This window comes from Periplaneta americana, chromosome 14 (genome assembly GCF_040183065.1).
Source record: "Periplaneta americana isolate PAMFEO1 chromosome 14, P.americana_PAMFEO1_priV1, whole genome shotgun sequence".
Taxonomy (NCBI): Eukaryota; Metazoa; Arthropoda; class Insecta; order Blattodea; family Blattidae; genus Periplaneta; species Periplaneta americana.
This window is the reverse complement of record NC_091130.1, coordinates 27587885-27605250: the sequence shown is the minus strand read 5'-3', so window position 1 is coordinate 27605250 and position 17366 is coordinate 27587885. Positions and strand designations below refer to the sequence as shown.

At 34.7% G+C, this 17366-nt stretch overlaps 1 protein-coding gene and 1 non-coding gene across 2 annotated transcripts in view; both read left to right on the top strand.

The window, feature by feature from the left end:
• The window catches only part of bma (SCY1-like protein bma), a 1113807-nt gene that overhangs the window by 263908 nt on the left and 832533 nt on the right, over positions 1-17366 (top strand). The gene's annotated exons all lie outside the window — the stretch shown is intronic.
• TRNAG-UCC (transfer RNA glycine (anticodon UCC)) lies at positions 11348-11419 on the top strand. Its single transcript has one exon. It is a non-coding gene; the product is annotated as a tRNA-Gly (tRNA).

The following is a 17366-nucleotide window of genomic DNA, read 5'->3' as shown; positions in this document are numbered from 1 at the left end:
TTATAAGTTTTAATTTTAATGTTCATTTTTCACAAGTTTGCTTTTTTATTCAAAAAGAATATTTTCTCAACTTTTTTTTTTTTTTACAGAAAAGTGAAATTTTCAGATATGTTTGTTTAGTAGCCTTACGGGTACTAAAACAATGTTTTCGTAAATTTAATATATCGTAAGTAGCCTACGTATTACTGAAGATAGTGTATTAAAATGTTTGAAAATATTCGCATGGAAAATGTTTGTAGGGGAATGAATTAACAAAGGAAATACTGTTACATCACAAACAAAAGAAATACGCCTAAGTGTTGGTAAAACGTCAGCTCTATAGCTTCAGCAGATTTCGAGGTAATTTAATATTCTGATAACAGAAAGGTGCGCACCAATATCACGTAAAAGCATAATGCGATAAGAGTTTTATTATGTAATATTAGTTACAGTTAAAACATATACCTAGACAACTTTGCTTTGTACTATAATATTATTTTGATTACCTTTATAAGGCTAAAGATACCATCTATATCAATTTCAACTTAACATATCATATTCAGTGTCTTTCTTTGGGATAACACTTTCTTTATGGATGATGTGTTTAATTCGCTTAGTACAGTCCTGTAGTTGTAGTTATTATGGAATTTGTGTCAATATTCCTTCTTTACTCTTTCCTATGTTATTAACATTTAAAACACAACTGCAATATTAGGCTAAGAAATAGGTGTTAGTACTTTTGTTTTACCGACAATATGGAAAATAACAAACAGAAAGCAGCCATATAAAAATAACGACATAAAATTTCACGTTCCGTTTGAAGTTTGTGCACCACTGTTTTCTTAATCCAACAGGCTGCTTATTCCTCCTAGAATACCTAGCACTTAATGCCCGCGCACGACGTCAAGGTCATAAAAATGCACTTGCTTTGACATCACTGCAGCAGAGCGTCTCGTTTAGGCACAGTGAAAACGTAAACAAAGTGCAGGTAACGTGTGGGGGGAGGACGGGCCGTACGATAAATACGAGGGATGCACAAGGTTTTAGTTACAACATTTATGGCGGAGAATTAATTGAAATATTATATTTAAAAAAAAAAACAGGAAAACAAAAGAATACAAATTGTATAACGTTATCATATACATATTTTAGCAAACAAACGTCCAAACGTTTTGGTGAAGATAACATTAGTGAAATAGAATTTCAGTAAGTCATTTAATATTTTATTGTATTAAAGTACTTTATTTCTTCTAATCTTTATATACTTTCCTTTAATTGTGTAATAGTCAATTAAATCCCCATCTTGTTTTGATTTTCTCTAGAAAAATCAAAACCTCTAGTGAGATTACTGTTGATAAAATTTTCCAGTCAGTTTTTTTCTATATGAAGAGTCCACTGCAAGAATGATGGATGTCACTTTCTTGTCGAAAATGAATCAAGACTGTCAATGCATAGCTTAAGACATACATAATGAACATAGAGAGTTACATGGCATTAACACTGATAGTCATTGTCCAGTAATGATCGGAAAATCACAGTTAAGCTTTGAGCGCTAAGCATTTCAAACTTTCAATCGCTTCTGCTGCAAAATGTATTCCAAATGACATCCATCATTCTTGCAGTGGACTCTTCATATGTTAGTACTGTAACTTTCTAGAATGATTCTATTTCCTTTTCAAGTATGTTGGCTTCTTCTTATCATAATAGTAACCCTATGTTTAACTATACTCAATTTACCCCATTGATGGGGAAATTTGGATATAATATGTATTAGTGAAGTAAAACATGTTTTAAAGTCCTTATGAAATCAAATTATCCCAGCCATAGCTTAATGTATGCATTCTAGAACAGAATGCAGAGGTTAGGTAGGCATTTAATAATTTTAATTAGACCTAACAGGATAAAAACATTTCAGCTAATATTTCAGTTCTTCATAAGGATTATTTTGTAAACTTAAAATATAATTATCTTCTATTAAAATCAGTGACAGAAAACACTTCGGATATTTATTTTTCTTTCACCAATCCATAATTTGTGAATGAAAACTTAGTTCCCAATAACCTATATTTATACTAAAATTACCCCACATTTGTAAATTGTAATTGACTAACAAACTATTAATGATATATTACTACATTTATCAAAAACATATTCTCAAAATGTGTAATGTACACATGCATGAATTTCATTACAGTATCACAGCTGTTTCCCAACAATATTGCTATGAATGTGATATGTCATTGCATACACTGGTGAATAAAACAGTTATTTTCACCAATACAAATTGAATACAATGTGATCAATACAAATTGTTGACACTCAATGATAGGCAATTGTGAAATAGACAATATATTAAATTGACATGTGTTTCAAGGTTATATAAAATTTAATTCAATAAATTGTAACTTACACCCAAATTACCCCACTATACCCTCCTACTAAATTACAGATTCATTAAATTAAATTTCATTATCTTCAAATTCTTTTGTATTTATGTATTTATTTACACTGCAAGTGGGCAAGCACCCGGTGGCAGTGGTATACACAATATAAACAATACACAATAAAATTTACAATACACGATACAATTACACAATACACAATACAATTTTATACACAATACAATTTAACACAATAATAATAAAACATAAATAAAATGCCTAATTTTACAATACAACCTACATAATTTATGTACAGGCCCTACATAAGTTTCAATAGTCTTTCACTTTACTCTCATCTCACTCACTGTAGTGGCAATATGACGCATATCACTGACACTTTAGGACATATTTCACTGGCACTCTATAACACATTTCACTGACACTCTATAACACATTTCACTGACACTATAGAACACATTTCATTGACGCTATAAATTATCACTGATCTGAACTATTCACTGCACTGTAAAACCGTAACTTCACTGATTCACCTCGCTTTACTGATACAACAGTTCAAATAAGTCAAATAATTACACCCTTATGCATACTTATAAACAGTACTACATTTAAACTAAACATTTCTAGTCTAAGGCCCTCTTACATGCTATTTTTAAATAATTTACAATTCCAACCAAGGAAGTAACTCGTCAGGCTAAATAAATACATGTCACCTTAAAAAATTAAATGTTGAATGTCACTTTAATTTTAATTTGCACTTTATACACAACTTTTTAAGTTATTCTTGAATCTCCTTAAGGAAGGACAGCCCTCAAAGACCGCTGCAGGTAGGTCATTCCAATCATTTATAGTTATATTTAAAAATGAGAATTTACCTACATCCGTTTTCTGTTTCCTACATTTGATTTTAAAATCATGATCGTTCCTACCATAGTAAGTTGGCTTTTCTAACCGAGCCGTTATGTCTACCCATGCTTTCTGACCTAGATGTGCTCTATACAGTGATGCTATTCTAGTTTTCCTACGTCTGTTTTCCAAAGTTTCCCATTTAACTTCTTTTATCGTATCGTTTCCATCAAGCGTATCGTTTCCATCGTTTCGTATCATTTTTGTTCACTTTTCAACGTTTGTAACCTTAACTTCAGCATATTCAACTTATTTTTTATGACCTTTAAATTCATTTTCAATTTCTACATCTTTACTAAACTTTATCTTCTAATTATTTTCCTCTACAAAATACAACATTCATCGTCAAATTCTTCTTTCTCATCATCTTCAACTTATACTTTATCACCACAATTTCATCTTCTTCTACTTAGACTTCATCATCATCATTATGATCATCAAATTCTTCTTTATCACCACCTATACTTCATCGTCTTCAACTTCTACTTCATCTTTATAACTTCATCTTTGAATTCTCATTTATTACCACCTAAAATGCACAATCTTAAACCTCTAACTTCATCTCCAACTTGTACTCCATCACTACAAATTCATCATCATCATCATCATCATCATCATCATCATCATCATCATCATCATCAAATTATCCTTTTTCATCACCTAAATTTCATCATTCTCAACTTTTACTTCATCGCTACAACTTAATAATAATCGAATCCTTCATTCTTATCACCTAAAGTTCATCATATTCATCTTCTACTTTCTATATTAAAATTCTTCTTTATAATCACTTAAACTTCATCATCTTCAACTTCTTCTTGATTATTACACCGTAATCACCTTTAAATCCATCTTTCTTTACATGCTACAGCTTCTACTTCATTTCCACAGTTTCTTCTTAAAAATCTTCAGCTCATCACGTAAAATTTATCATCTTTAATTTTTACTTTATTTCCAGATTCTTCTATATCACTATTTACACTTCAAATCTTCGCCACCACAACTTCAACATCAAATTGTTCTTTGTACTTACTCAGTTTCATAATCTTCATCTGCTACTTAAATACTCCTACTTCGTCATCTTCAAATTCTTATTTTCCGTCACTTTAAAACTCATCTTAATTGTTTTCAAATTTCTCATCTTCATCTCTATCATCGCTATCATCTTCTTCGTCGCCTGTTCCTCGTGCTCCTTTATCTTCACTATCAAAATATTGTGGAACTATAAATATCACTGAGTCAACTCTTCTTTTACAAGAGAACGAAGTACGAGGGGGATCCAGGAAATAACGACCGTTCGCGCATACCCGCCGCGCAGCTGACTCCCCTTCCTTGTTTGAAGGTCAACTGGCTTCCTTAACATGTGTTCTCATAATGTTGTGAGTACTGGTTGCAACAAGTCGCCATTGTGCATTTTGTGTTACTTCAAAATGAACGACGTGATTGATAATCCCGCCGACTGTGAGGTGAGGAGTGTGATTCGATTTTTGAATGCCCGAAATTTGAAACCTGGAGAAATTCACCAGCAATTGAAAGAAGTGTATGGTGATACTGTAATGAATGAAAGAAATGTGAGAAAATGGTGCGAAATGTTCAACAATGGGCGAACAAATGTCCACGATGAAACTCGCACCATTTTCTCACATTTCTTTCATTCATTACAGTATCACCATACACTTCTTTCAATTGCCGGTAAATTTCTGCAGGTTTCAAATGTCGGGCATTCAAAAATCGAATCACACTCCTCACCTCACAGTCGGTGGGATTATCAATCACTTCGTTCATTTTGAAGTAACACAAAATGCACAATGGCGACTTGTTGCAACCAGTACTCACAACATTATGAGAACACATATTAAGGAAGCCAGTTGACCTTCAAACAAGGAAGGGGAGTCAGCAGCATGGCGGGTATGCGCGAACGGTCGTTATTTCCTGGATCCCCCTCGTATTCTAGGTAAACCTAATCCACAGCTTCATCTCTTTCCATCTAGCGCGATTAGAACTTCGGTCTCTGTACATAAGAACCTATTAGCATCTTAACTTTGTGTATGAATAGTCTTCCTTTGAACTTCAGCTGATGTGTTTCGCTTAGATTTTCGGGTATCAAAACTTTGTATTGATCTGGATAATGGTGTCCATTTATTTAGCCGTAGACACTGATAAAAAGTGACTGCCTTTTTTCCTCGTGCAACATTTTTTGGTTGCTAAGTAACTCATTCTGATGTTACAAGAGAGTGCAAGGGGAATGATGCATGTTGCCAAATGGCATGTGACGAAGCTAATGAAGAAGAATGGCTGCCCATACCGCTCTGAAGGATGAAGGCGTGTAATTGGTGTCTCTCTGCACAGTGCTGTATCACCCCGTACGAAAGAGGTCACAAGGGGTGGGTGGCATAAATGGATGTTGTACTGACGTTAGATAGATATATTAACGGAAACAATTTTGTATTATAATGAGTGTCACAGATGGATGTTGTACTAAGTAAACAGAAGAATTTTTGTTCAGAAATAGTATGGGTGGCATAAAATACATAGAAGTGAAATAAAATTACGAGCATATATTCAAAATTGTACTTTTGAATTAACGTTGTTACCATACGTGGATAGTTCGATTAATTAAAATGTGTCTCAGTGAAACGTACAGCAGAGTTCGTATAGGTCAGTTTCTGTCAGATGAGTTTCCAATTCACTGTGGGCTAAAGCAAGGAGAAGCACTATCACCTTTACTTTTCAACTTTGCTCTAGAGTATTCCATTAGGAAAGTCCAGGATAACAGAGAGGGTTTGGAATTGAACGGGTTACATCAGCTGGTTGTCTATGGGGATGGCGTGAATATGTTAGGAGAAAATCCACAAACGATTATGGATACACGGGAATTTTACTAGAAGCAAGTAAAAAGATAGGTTTGGAAGTAAATCCCGAAAAGACAAAGTATATGATTATGTCTCGTGACCAGAATATTGTACGAAATGGAAATATAAAAATTGGAAATTTATCTTTTGAAGAGGTGGAGAAGTTCAAATATCTTGGAGCAACAGTAACAAATATAAATGATACTCGGGAGGAAATTAAACACAGAATAAATATGGAGAATGCCTGTTATTATTCGGTTGAGAAGCTTTTCTCCGTTCCATTACTCTTTCTTCATTTTATCATCCATCTGCTGTCAAAAAATATGAAAGTTAGAATTTATAAAACAGTTATATTACCGGTTGTTCTTTATGGTTGTGAAACTTGGACTCTCACTTTGAGAGAGGAACATAGGTTAAGGGTTTTTGAGGATAAGGTGCTTAGGAAAATACTTGGGGCTAAGAGGGTTGAAGTTACAGGAGAATGGAGAAAGTTACACAACACAGAACTGCACGCATTGTATTCTTCATCTGACATAATTAGGAACATTAAATCCAGACGTTTGAGATGGGCAGCACATGTAGCACGTGTGGGCGAATGCAGAAATGCATATAGAGTGTTAGTTGGGAGGCCGGAGGGAAAAAGACCTTTTAGGGATGCCGAGACGTAGATGGGAAGATAATATTAAAATGGATTTGAGGGAGGTGGGATATGATGATAGAGAATGGATTAATCTTGCTCAGGATAGGGACCAATGGTGGGCTTATGTGAGGGCGGCAATGAACCTCCGGGTTCCTTAAAAGCCATTAAGTAAGCATAAGTGGATATTGAAATAAATGTTATTATATACTTATAGGGTGATTCACGAAAATTGTATCATACTTTAGAATCTGATTTCTGATATCATTGTGATAAAAAAGTTCACATTTTTTAAATTGAGTTACATCTTCCTGAATGTTCAACATAAACGTGGAAATCATCAAGGTTTAAACGTTAAAATTATTTACAACGATGGTACTGAGTGTATTATAAATTCATTAAAGAACATTCACATTATTATTCACTTGAAAAATCTGTACTAAACCCGGTTTTCAACGACCCCTCCTCCTTCTGCAGCAATAAATGAAGTCGCCCGAGTGTGAACTGCGCACGCCGCATTCCCTACCTTCCGTTGTTTGCTTGCTAGGTAGATAATGTTGTACCGGTGTTGCGTTATCTCTAACCCTAACCCTGATGTCACGAGACTTTGTGTCGCTGCAATCAGCTGTACTGTAATACACACAGCTCCAGACGTCCAGAGAGAGAGAGAAGTTCACAATGAGGCGTGTTACGGAAGAGAAGTTTTCTTTTCTGAATCGTACTGTCAAGGACTGGAATGCTTTACCTGCAGACTTACGAAAGGCTTTACCAATAACCAAAAATGTATTTAAAAATAGGCTTAAGGACTTTACTAATAGACGGTACATTACTTAAAAGGTGTAAGTGATGTTTTGTTATTTGAAGTGTCGTATCAGTGAAGAGGTGTGTTATGTCAGTGAAGTGTGTTTGTATCAGTAAAATTTTATAGTTTATAGTGGTAGTGCAAAGTTGGGAGGCTGGAGGGAAAAAGACCTTTGGGGAGGCCAAGACGTAGATGGGAAGATAATATTAAAATGGATTTGAGGGAGGTGGGATATGTTGATAGAGACTGGATTGATCTTGTTCAGGATAGGGTCCTATGGCGGGCTTATGTGAGGGGGCAATGAACCTTCGGGTTCCTCAAAAACCAGTAAGTAAGTAAGTAAGTAAGTAAGTAAGTAAGTAAGTAAGTAAGTAAGTAAGTAAATGCAAAGTGTTTGAATAGTGAAATGTTTTGAAGTGTTAGTGAAATCATGTTAGTATCAGTGAAATGTGTCGTAGTTCCAGTGCAGTGAGTGAGTTGACAGAGAAATGAATGTAGTGCTGAAAGGTACTTGTGCATGCATGAACATATCATACTCGTGGGTTTTAGTTCGAACTTAGGGTTAAGATACAAATTAGATTTACTTTAAGTGTTATTTTAAGTGATCGTGCTTCATTTAATTTAGGATGTCCCTTGTGAATTTTATTATACCATTGTTATTATTTATTATTACTTATTAGTATTAATTATTATTATTATTATTATTATTATTATTATTATTATTATTATTATTGAGTATAATTAGTTACCACTGCCACCGGGTATTTACCCATTTGCAGTGTGAATAAATAAATTCATTCATTCATTCATTTTTTTTAATTTAACTAACTTACTGACTTTTAAGGAACCCGGAGGTTCATTGCCGCCCTCACATAAGCCCGCCATTGGTCCACTTTCCTGAGCAAGATTAATCCATTCTCTGTCATCATATCCCACCTCCCTCAAATCTATTTTAATATTATCTTCCCATTTACGTCTCGGCCTCGCTAAAGGTCTTTTTCCCTCCGGCCTCCCAAATAACACTCTATATGCATTTCTGGATTCGCCCATACATGCTACATGCCCTGCCCATCTCAAACGTCTGGATTTAATGTTCCTAATTATATCAGGTGAAGAATACAATGCTTGCAGTTCTGTGTTGTGTAACTTTCTCCATTCTCCTATAACTTCATCCCTCTTAGCCCCAAATATTTTCCTAAGCACCTTATTCTCAAATACCCTTAACCTATGTTCCTATCTCAAAGTGAGAGTCCAAGTTTCACAACCGGTAATATAACTGTTTTATAAATTCTTACTTTCAGATTTTTTGACAGCAGACTGGATGATAAAAGCTTCTCAACGGAATAATAACGGGCATTTCCCATATTTATTCTGTGTTTAATTCGAATTAGAAATACAAAATGTTCTGTGTATTCTAAAAGGAGCATGAGGAATAAAAATAAACGATTAGCACTGTATACTGCAAAAAAAAAAATTGCAAAATATTGTTTGTAGAGATTCATGTTGATTCTCATACTAAAACGAAGTCATGCTGTACAGTGGATATAGATAGCAAAAATGTGCGTTATATAAATTTTAGCACCGTATCCTGCATAAAATAATTCTGGCTTCGGTTGAATGTTGTTGGTACAGACAGATATTGTTCCACATTCAAAGAAAACAGTTTTATTTTAGAGTTAACGCTAGGAGCACAAAATGATTCTGTACAAATTTTACCAACACATACAAAATGAGAATGGTTTTGCATGAGTATTTTATCCCCAGATGGATGTTCCTTCATGTGCTAAATATACTTTTATTTAGAGAGAACATGGGTAGCACAGATGTTGGCACTACATCATACTGAATGAAAACTGTTTCGTCTAGGAATTAACGTGGGTGTGACGAATGGAAGTTTTATTTGCCATGAAATGTAGGATGCATGTTTTGAATAAAAATAATGACTCGTTTCCAGCTGAGTTACGTAATTGCATAGTACAAATTACCCGCAGGTCAATACCTCGGAGGTCCTGTGACAGAGATGTTGTGTTATGCACCTACACATTATATTAAGTAACTTTTTTGAAAATATGTTATTTAAATATGTTAATGCGTTATGTTTTCTCTTCCTTTCTTTCTTCTTTTGTTTGTTTTTTTCTTCTCTCCTTTTTCTTCCTTTCTTTTTCTCTTTATCTCATTTTTCTTTCTTGTTTCTTTCTTCCTTTCTTTCTTTCCTTCTTTTCTTTTTCTCTCTCTCATTCTTCGCTTCTTTAATTCTGTATTCATTTCCTACTTTGTTTTCTCATTAATTCTTTCTTTCTTTCCTTTCTTCTTTCTTTTTATCTTTCTCTCATTCTTCGTTTCTTTAATTCTGTATTCATTTCCTACTTTCTTTTCTCATTAATTCTTTCTTTCTTTCTTTCTTTCTTTCTTTCTTTCTTTCTTTCTTTCTTTCTTTCTTTTTTTCTTTCTTTCTTTCTTTCTTTCTTTGTTTCTCTCATTCTTGGTTTCTTTTTCTCCTTCTCTTTTTCTTCGTTTATTTCTTTAATTCTGTATTTATTTCCTACTTTCTTTTGTCATTAATTCTTTCTTTTTTCTTTCTTTCTTTCTTTTTTCTTTCTTTCTTTCCCGTAAGGAGGAATACATTTTGTTTTCCTGGTAGGTACATTATAAGAGTAAATTCTTGTTTGTTCGTTTATTATTTACTTATTTATTTTTCTATCAAATTTATTTATTATTTATGTATTTATTTGTTATTTTATTTTTTATTTATTTGCTAATTTATTTATTTATATTTATATATGTATATATTTATATATGTATATATTTATATATGTATATATTTATATATATTTATTTATATATGTATATTTATATATATGAATATTTATATATATATGTATATTTATATATATGTATATTTATATATGTGTATTTATATATATAATTTATTTATATATGTATATTTATACATATATTTTATTTACTTATTTATTTATTTATTTATATGTGGAATTTGTTCAGTGTATCTTTATATTACCACTTTTCTGCTTCTGTGAAGAGAATGTTCTCATCTGTAAACTATATGAAAACAAGGACAAGGAATAAACTTCCCAGCTCAACAATTATAGTTTGAGGCCTATTCCAAAATAGGAAAATAGGCCTAATAGAAGTAGGTCTTTGTTACGATTTTATATAAAAAAAATGATATGAAATGATCTGATAGCAAGTGTATTCTCTTTCTTGCATAATTTTCTGAGTTCTTTTGTATAATATACAAATCTACTGTTGAATAAACACTGCAATTAGCCTGCAGAATTTTAGTACAGTAATTGATTTTTTCGTCATTAATATAGTTCCTAGTTTTTAGGGAAATTTAGCTGTGTCTAGGGAGAAAACAAGTTTTGGCTAGGGAAATTCCAGCGAATTGGGTTTCCAGCGCTGATCTATCTCCATTATTGGGTTGTTAATTTGTAGTATCTGGTTTTTAATTATTGTTGTATAGGCCTAGTTCATACTAATCACAAATGTTGCAAACAGTATTAAGTCTCTCTACTTCGTAGATTTCTTAATATGGCTCGTTATCGAGATCCTAGCCCATGCTTACAGATTTTCCTTTTTAATATAGTCACAAGTCCCCTAAGTACCGATATAATAAGGTGAATCGTAGGGTATAATGCATACATCCATAAACACGAGTGTTTTAGGTGTAGTCACAATTATGTGTACTATAATAGGAATATAGAAGTTAGCTTCTTTGAAAAGAGCTATAAAGAGAAGATATTCACGTAGTGCGATGGTGGTGTAATGGTGAGCATAGTTGCCTTCCAAGCAGTTGATCCGGGTTCGATTCCCGGCCATCGCAACTTTTTATACAAAATACAAATTAATAATATTAATGCCTAAATATATTTTTTACACTATAATATATTTTTAAACTTAGATTGTACTTCAAACTAAATCTTAATATTTTATAAAAAAAAAAAACACTGAAATTAACCATTTTGAAAGAAAACAGCAACGTGTACATCAAATTGGGCTGAACATTTAAACCGGGTATGCAGTGTCAAAATGAGAGCAATTAATAATGAATTATAACCTATTCCAAGTGGAAGAAGGAGCAGGGACGACCAATGAAGAAACTGACGAGTTAATTCTTAGGGCGGAGCAGATCAAAAAGGTCTGTATATCTTTGAAAATTTAAAGAGTACTTAGCTATTTATGCTGTAGTTAATTCCACATTTCTTCTACATTGTAATAAGTTTTTTTTTATTTTTATTTTAGTAGGTTATTTTACGACGCTTTATCAACATCTTAGGTTATTTAGCGTCTGAATCAGATGAAGGTGATAATGCCGGTGAAATGAGTCCGGGGTTCAACACCGAAATTATCCAGCATTTGTTAATATTGGGTTGAGGGAAACCCCCGCAAAAAACCTCAACCTGGTAACTTTTCCCGACCAGGAATCGAACCCGGGTCACTCGGTTTCGCGGCCAGGCGCGCTAACCGTTACTTCACAGATGTGGACTTGTAATAAATTCTAAGGTAGCTTACTCTTCACGAAAAGCAATATTTGAGATTCGTCTAGAGTTTTCCATAAGTAATGCATAATTGTAGTTGAAATTGAATGAGAAGATTTTTGTACAAAAGACACACCAAATCGTGTAATCAGAAATAAATATTTTAGGTAATTAGCTAGAGATGGAACAATTTTTTGGCCTCTGCGCTCTCCGGACCTAAACCCACTGGACTTTTATTCGTGGATTCACTTAAAAGAGCTTATGTATGGAATCCCGGTGCGAGATGAAGGGAGTCTTCCAGCCCTTATTTTGGAAGACGAGACAATACAACATTATCCAAGGATACATTAGCGCATCCGGGATTCAATGCGATGGCGGGTTGATGCATGTCTCCGTGCTAACAGGAGCCTTTTTGAGCACTTGCTGTAAGACAGATTTTCATGTGGTGTGTTATTTTTATTTCATAATGTACCGCATCACACAATGTAAGCAGAGTTATACCAGGTCATCATCATTTTGTTTTTACTAACATTTCTAATATTATCTAATATATTTCTAATATTTACATAAACTAAGAACTATTACGATTTTCAGTTTGAAATTTTCGTTGAGTTTTTACTTACACAGTACAGTATTAACAATAAGTGTTTTTACTCACTAACTGAACTATCCAAGCGGACGTATTCAGATATAATACACTGTCTACAGCACATTAACATACAATATGGAGACTGCATTTAAATTTAAAAAAATAATCAAAATCTGGATATTTAAACAAATTGTTGAAAATGATGGCCGTTCATTTTTATACGGGCTTCTTTTGTGTGCATATTATCGAAAACGTTTTTAAGTAGCCTATATCTTCTGAAATTGAATGTATTGTTTCTGGAATGTAATTCTTTAATTCTCCTATTGTTGTAGGATGTTTAACAAACACAAATGTTTTACAGTAACCCCAAAAGAAGTAATGCAAAGTATCAGTCGACATAGGGGATGCCATAATCCTGTGCCTCTTGAAATAATAATTCTGTACCTACTCTGTAACAGAATACCTTACTTAAGTATTGTAATCACTTCACTTCTGCCCGATTCGCACAGATAAATTTACTCAGATTACTGTCCACTGTCCGTCCAAGTACGAGACGCATCCAGAAAGTAAGTTTCCCTATTAAAAAAAACAGAACACTTTCAGGAAAACATTTATTGACAACAGGTACAGCAAAGTTTCAGCTATTTTTCAACATAGCCACCATCAGAATTGAGACACTTGTCGTATCGTGGGATCAACTTTTGTATTCCACTGTCGTAGAACTCTGCCGTCTGTGAATGGAACCAGTGCGTGACAGACGTCTTCAGCTCTTCATCGTTGCCAAAACGCTCACCGGAGGACAGGAATTTCTTGAGGGGGAGGGGGGAGAGAGAGAGGGAGAGGGAGAGAGAAGGAGAGAGAGGGAGAGAGAGGGGGAGGGGTAGGGAGAGGGAGAGGGAGATGGAGGGGGAGAGGGGGAGGGAGAGAGAGAGGGAGAGAGAGAGATATGTTCGGCCCATAAACCTGACAGAGCTGCCGATGAATTTCAATTGGCGCAATGCTTTGTGCATTAAAGAACTTTATCACCGACCGAACCTCGCAGGCGGCGGGAGAAGGAATAAGAGCTTCCATTTCGGACCACTGCTGCCACGCTACTGGCACCAGGCGGGGCCTGTCCGGCTGGCATATGATTGATACGTCATAGATCTGTTACGTATGTGCAATTGACATGGCTAATTACGTTTACTTTCAAGGGGAAAAATCGGGAAACTTACTTTCTGGATGCGCCTCGTAGTTAAGTATTAGGGTCGTAGAAAACGGGGAAATCACGTGACAGCTACTTAAAGAGGCCCTTTTATTAAAATTATTTTAAACAGTTGTATATTACGTAGATGTCCAATTCCTGACAGCAAATGTTTTCAGAAAAGAGCTGATAGCCCAGCCACTAGCCTTTACAGAGAGACCAACAGAAACGTGTGAGGAAAATCGGGAAGCGACGTAACCAAACGGACACAGTACGTACCTGTGCGAAAATATGATTCAATAATGAATGCACTTTATTCACTGGAAAATATGACTGTATTTCTTGAACGTACTATACTCACTCAATACTATATACTGTGACCGTAAGACGACTTTGCATATGCGGCAGAAGGGGTGGGAGTGAACTACATTCAAAAACGCAGGTACAATAAAAATTGAAGTAGAAATAAGATGATGTCCCTGTAAAAAAAGGGTTGTAACAAGGGAATAAAGCATTTCCGGACGAATGTTCAGAGGATATTTTTTTCATCCTTTATATGAGAGGAATATGCCCCTAAAGTTTTGATACAGTACATTTTAGTTACACCCTGTATAAGAATCACTCTGTGTTATTTTTTTTTGTGAAAGTTACTACAGGGAGATTGCCCAAAACTGCTTTTTCGGTATCGGGAATGTTGAAAAAGTTCATTTCTGTGAAAGTTCCGAAACAGTTGTTCCATCGTAATAATATACAGGGTGTATCTAAATTGGTGTCAAATATTTCGGGGACGTGTTCCTAACATCAAAGCAATTAAAAAAGTTAATAAGAACATGGGTCTGAAAACCATTCGTTAGGGAGTTATTAAAGGATTTGTCCCTTCATTGACCGCTGATTGTTTGGTGGTTTTTTGTTTGTTTGCATTTTGTAGAGGAAAGAAATCATAAGAAAATGTATTCTGTGAGTGAACAGAACGAAACGATTTGCATTATTTAATTGATGATGTGCTTCTGGACGTCATCCAACGAATGTGTTTTAACACGATGCTGCTCCAGCTCATTTTAGTCTGATAGTTCGTAATTTTTTAATGATCGATTTCCCCAAAGATGTATTGGTCGAAGGGGATTCATTGCATGGCCTGCTCGATCGCCTGATTTGAATCCAATTGATTTCTTCGTGTGGGGACATTAAAGTCCCTGGTTTATGCGACACCTGTACTTAATGTTGATATTCTGAGAGCGTATCCAAATGGATTTCACGAAATATGAAACACTCCAGGAATTTTCAACAGAGCACGCCAGAGCATGTAACGCAGGTTTAGGGGACACATCGAAGCAGGAGGAAGCCACTCCGAGCAATTAAGATTAAATTTTGTCTTGTAACTCTGAAATAATTTATTTTGAGACCAATGTTCATATGAACTTTTTGTAAAGTTTTGGTATTAGGAACATGTCCCCGAAATATTTGACACCAATTTAGATACACCCTGTATACTTCGAATGAAGAGGAAGTAAAAATGTAACAGAGACATAGGAATGTTGTGACAGGCGCAGGCAGGCAACCCGCAAACCCCCGTAGTTTGCAAACAAGCGGAGACACGGGCCCGCCTAATGGACGCTCGGGTATTTAATTGCGGCTGTGTACACGGCAATGCAGAAATGCAATTAGTCTCCCCTCAATCTTCCTCCTCCTGCCTTCCTGCCTCCTTACTGCTTTCTCTTCATTATTGTCATAAGTGAGGGAACACCCAACTTGCTTGCTAATTGTTCAGTTGCTCTTCCTACCTGTAACTCACTTACGGTGCCATTGCATGTAGTAATGGAAGAAGGCACGGGGTTCGTCTTGAAGTTATATGGCCTTATGTTGGAATTCTTAAAATAACGTTATTTGCAGGGCTCCTACACGGTTTCGAACACATGTAACTTATGTTATATGAATCTGAGATGCATGAAAATAGTACCAATGGAAAGAGAAACTCAAAAAGTTTAGTTCCTTACCTTAAAGATGTTCAATGTGTCCTCCTTGGTAACACGGCACACATCAAACCTACAGTCAAGTTCCACGTAGCTACGCGGATTTTCCGACCCCCAGATTCTGAGGTTATGTCTGTTCACCTTACCAGAAACATAAAAATAACTTCGACAGAAAACACCACGGAACGAATAAATTCATCATCGTTTTCAATTAAATTCTGCATACTTATGCAGAAATTTCTTCGTAGCACTTTATCCTCTGGTTTTAGGGCTTGCAGTAAGTGTAGTCGGTACAGATTAGATCGCAACCGCTTGCGAGGAATCTTGCCTTAAGGGAGCGATGTCAAAGCAAGCGCATTTTTCTGACCTTGACGTCGTGCGCGGGCAGCAAGCGCTAAGTATGGAAAGAGGAAGGGTTGTGTATATGAATAAGCAACCTGTTGGATTAAGAAAACAGTGGTGCACAAACTTCAAACGGAACGTGAAATTTTATGTCGTTATTTTTATATGGCTTCTTTCTGTTTAATATTATCTATATTGACTGTAAAACATAAGTACTAACACTGATTTCTTAATATTGCACTTGTGTTTTAAATCTTAATAACATGATAGAGAGTTAAGAAGGAATATTCACTTAAATTCCATAGTAGTATAATATTATACTGTATTAAGTGGATGAAACACATCATTCATAAAGAAAGCGATATTCCAAAGAAAGAGATTGAGTATGACATGATAAGTTGGAATTTATATTGATGGTATCTTTAGCCTTACAAAAGTAATCAATAAACTAATCAAAACAATATTACAATACAAAGCAAAGTTACCTAGGTACTGTATCTGTTTTAAGTGTAACTAATATTACATAACAAAACTCTTATCGCATTATGCTTTTAAGGTGATATTTGTGAGCAACTTCCTATAAGCTTAATCAGAATATTAAATTATTTTCTCGAAATCTGCTGAAGCTATAGAGCTGACATTTTTACAACACATGGGCACGTATCTTTTGCTTATGATGTAACAGTAGTTGCTTTGTTAATTAATTTCCTTACAAACAATTTCCATGCGAATATTTTCAAAATTTTCAATACACTATCTCCAGTAATACGTAAATACGTTATATTAGATTTACGAAAACATTCTGTACGGCTACTAAATAAATAGGCCTATACCTGAAAATTTCACTTTTCTATACGAAGAGTTGAGAAAATATTTCTTTTGAATAAAAAAATCAAACTTGTGAAAAATGAGCATTAAAATTAAAACTTACATTCTTATAATGCACTTATACTTCTCAGGAAAATCTAAAAATTAACATGGATACAGTTTTAATAAGTTCTCTTCCCTTTATCTATTGAATCAGTGCTGGCCATCTCTGAATATAGCTTGACCAAGCGGCATATACCACCTCTTTCGTCTGTCTCTTTCCTTTCCGCTGTAAAGCGCTCAGGCTCTCCTGGGCTCTAAAGCGCGCGCTTGCTCCTGTGGATATCAATTGACATGTCTGCCTTAAGTAGTCAGGCACAGCTTACAGCAGTAACATTTTT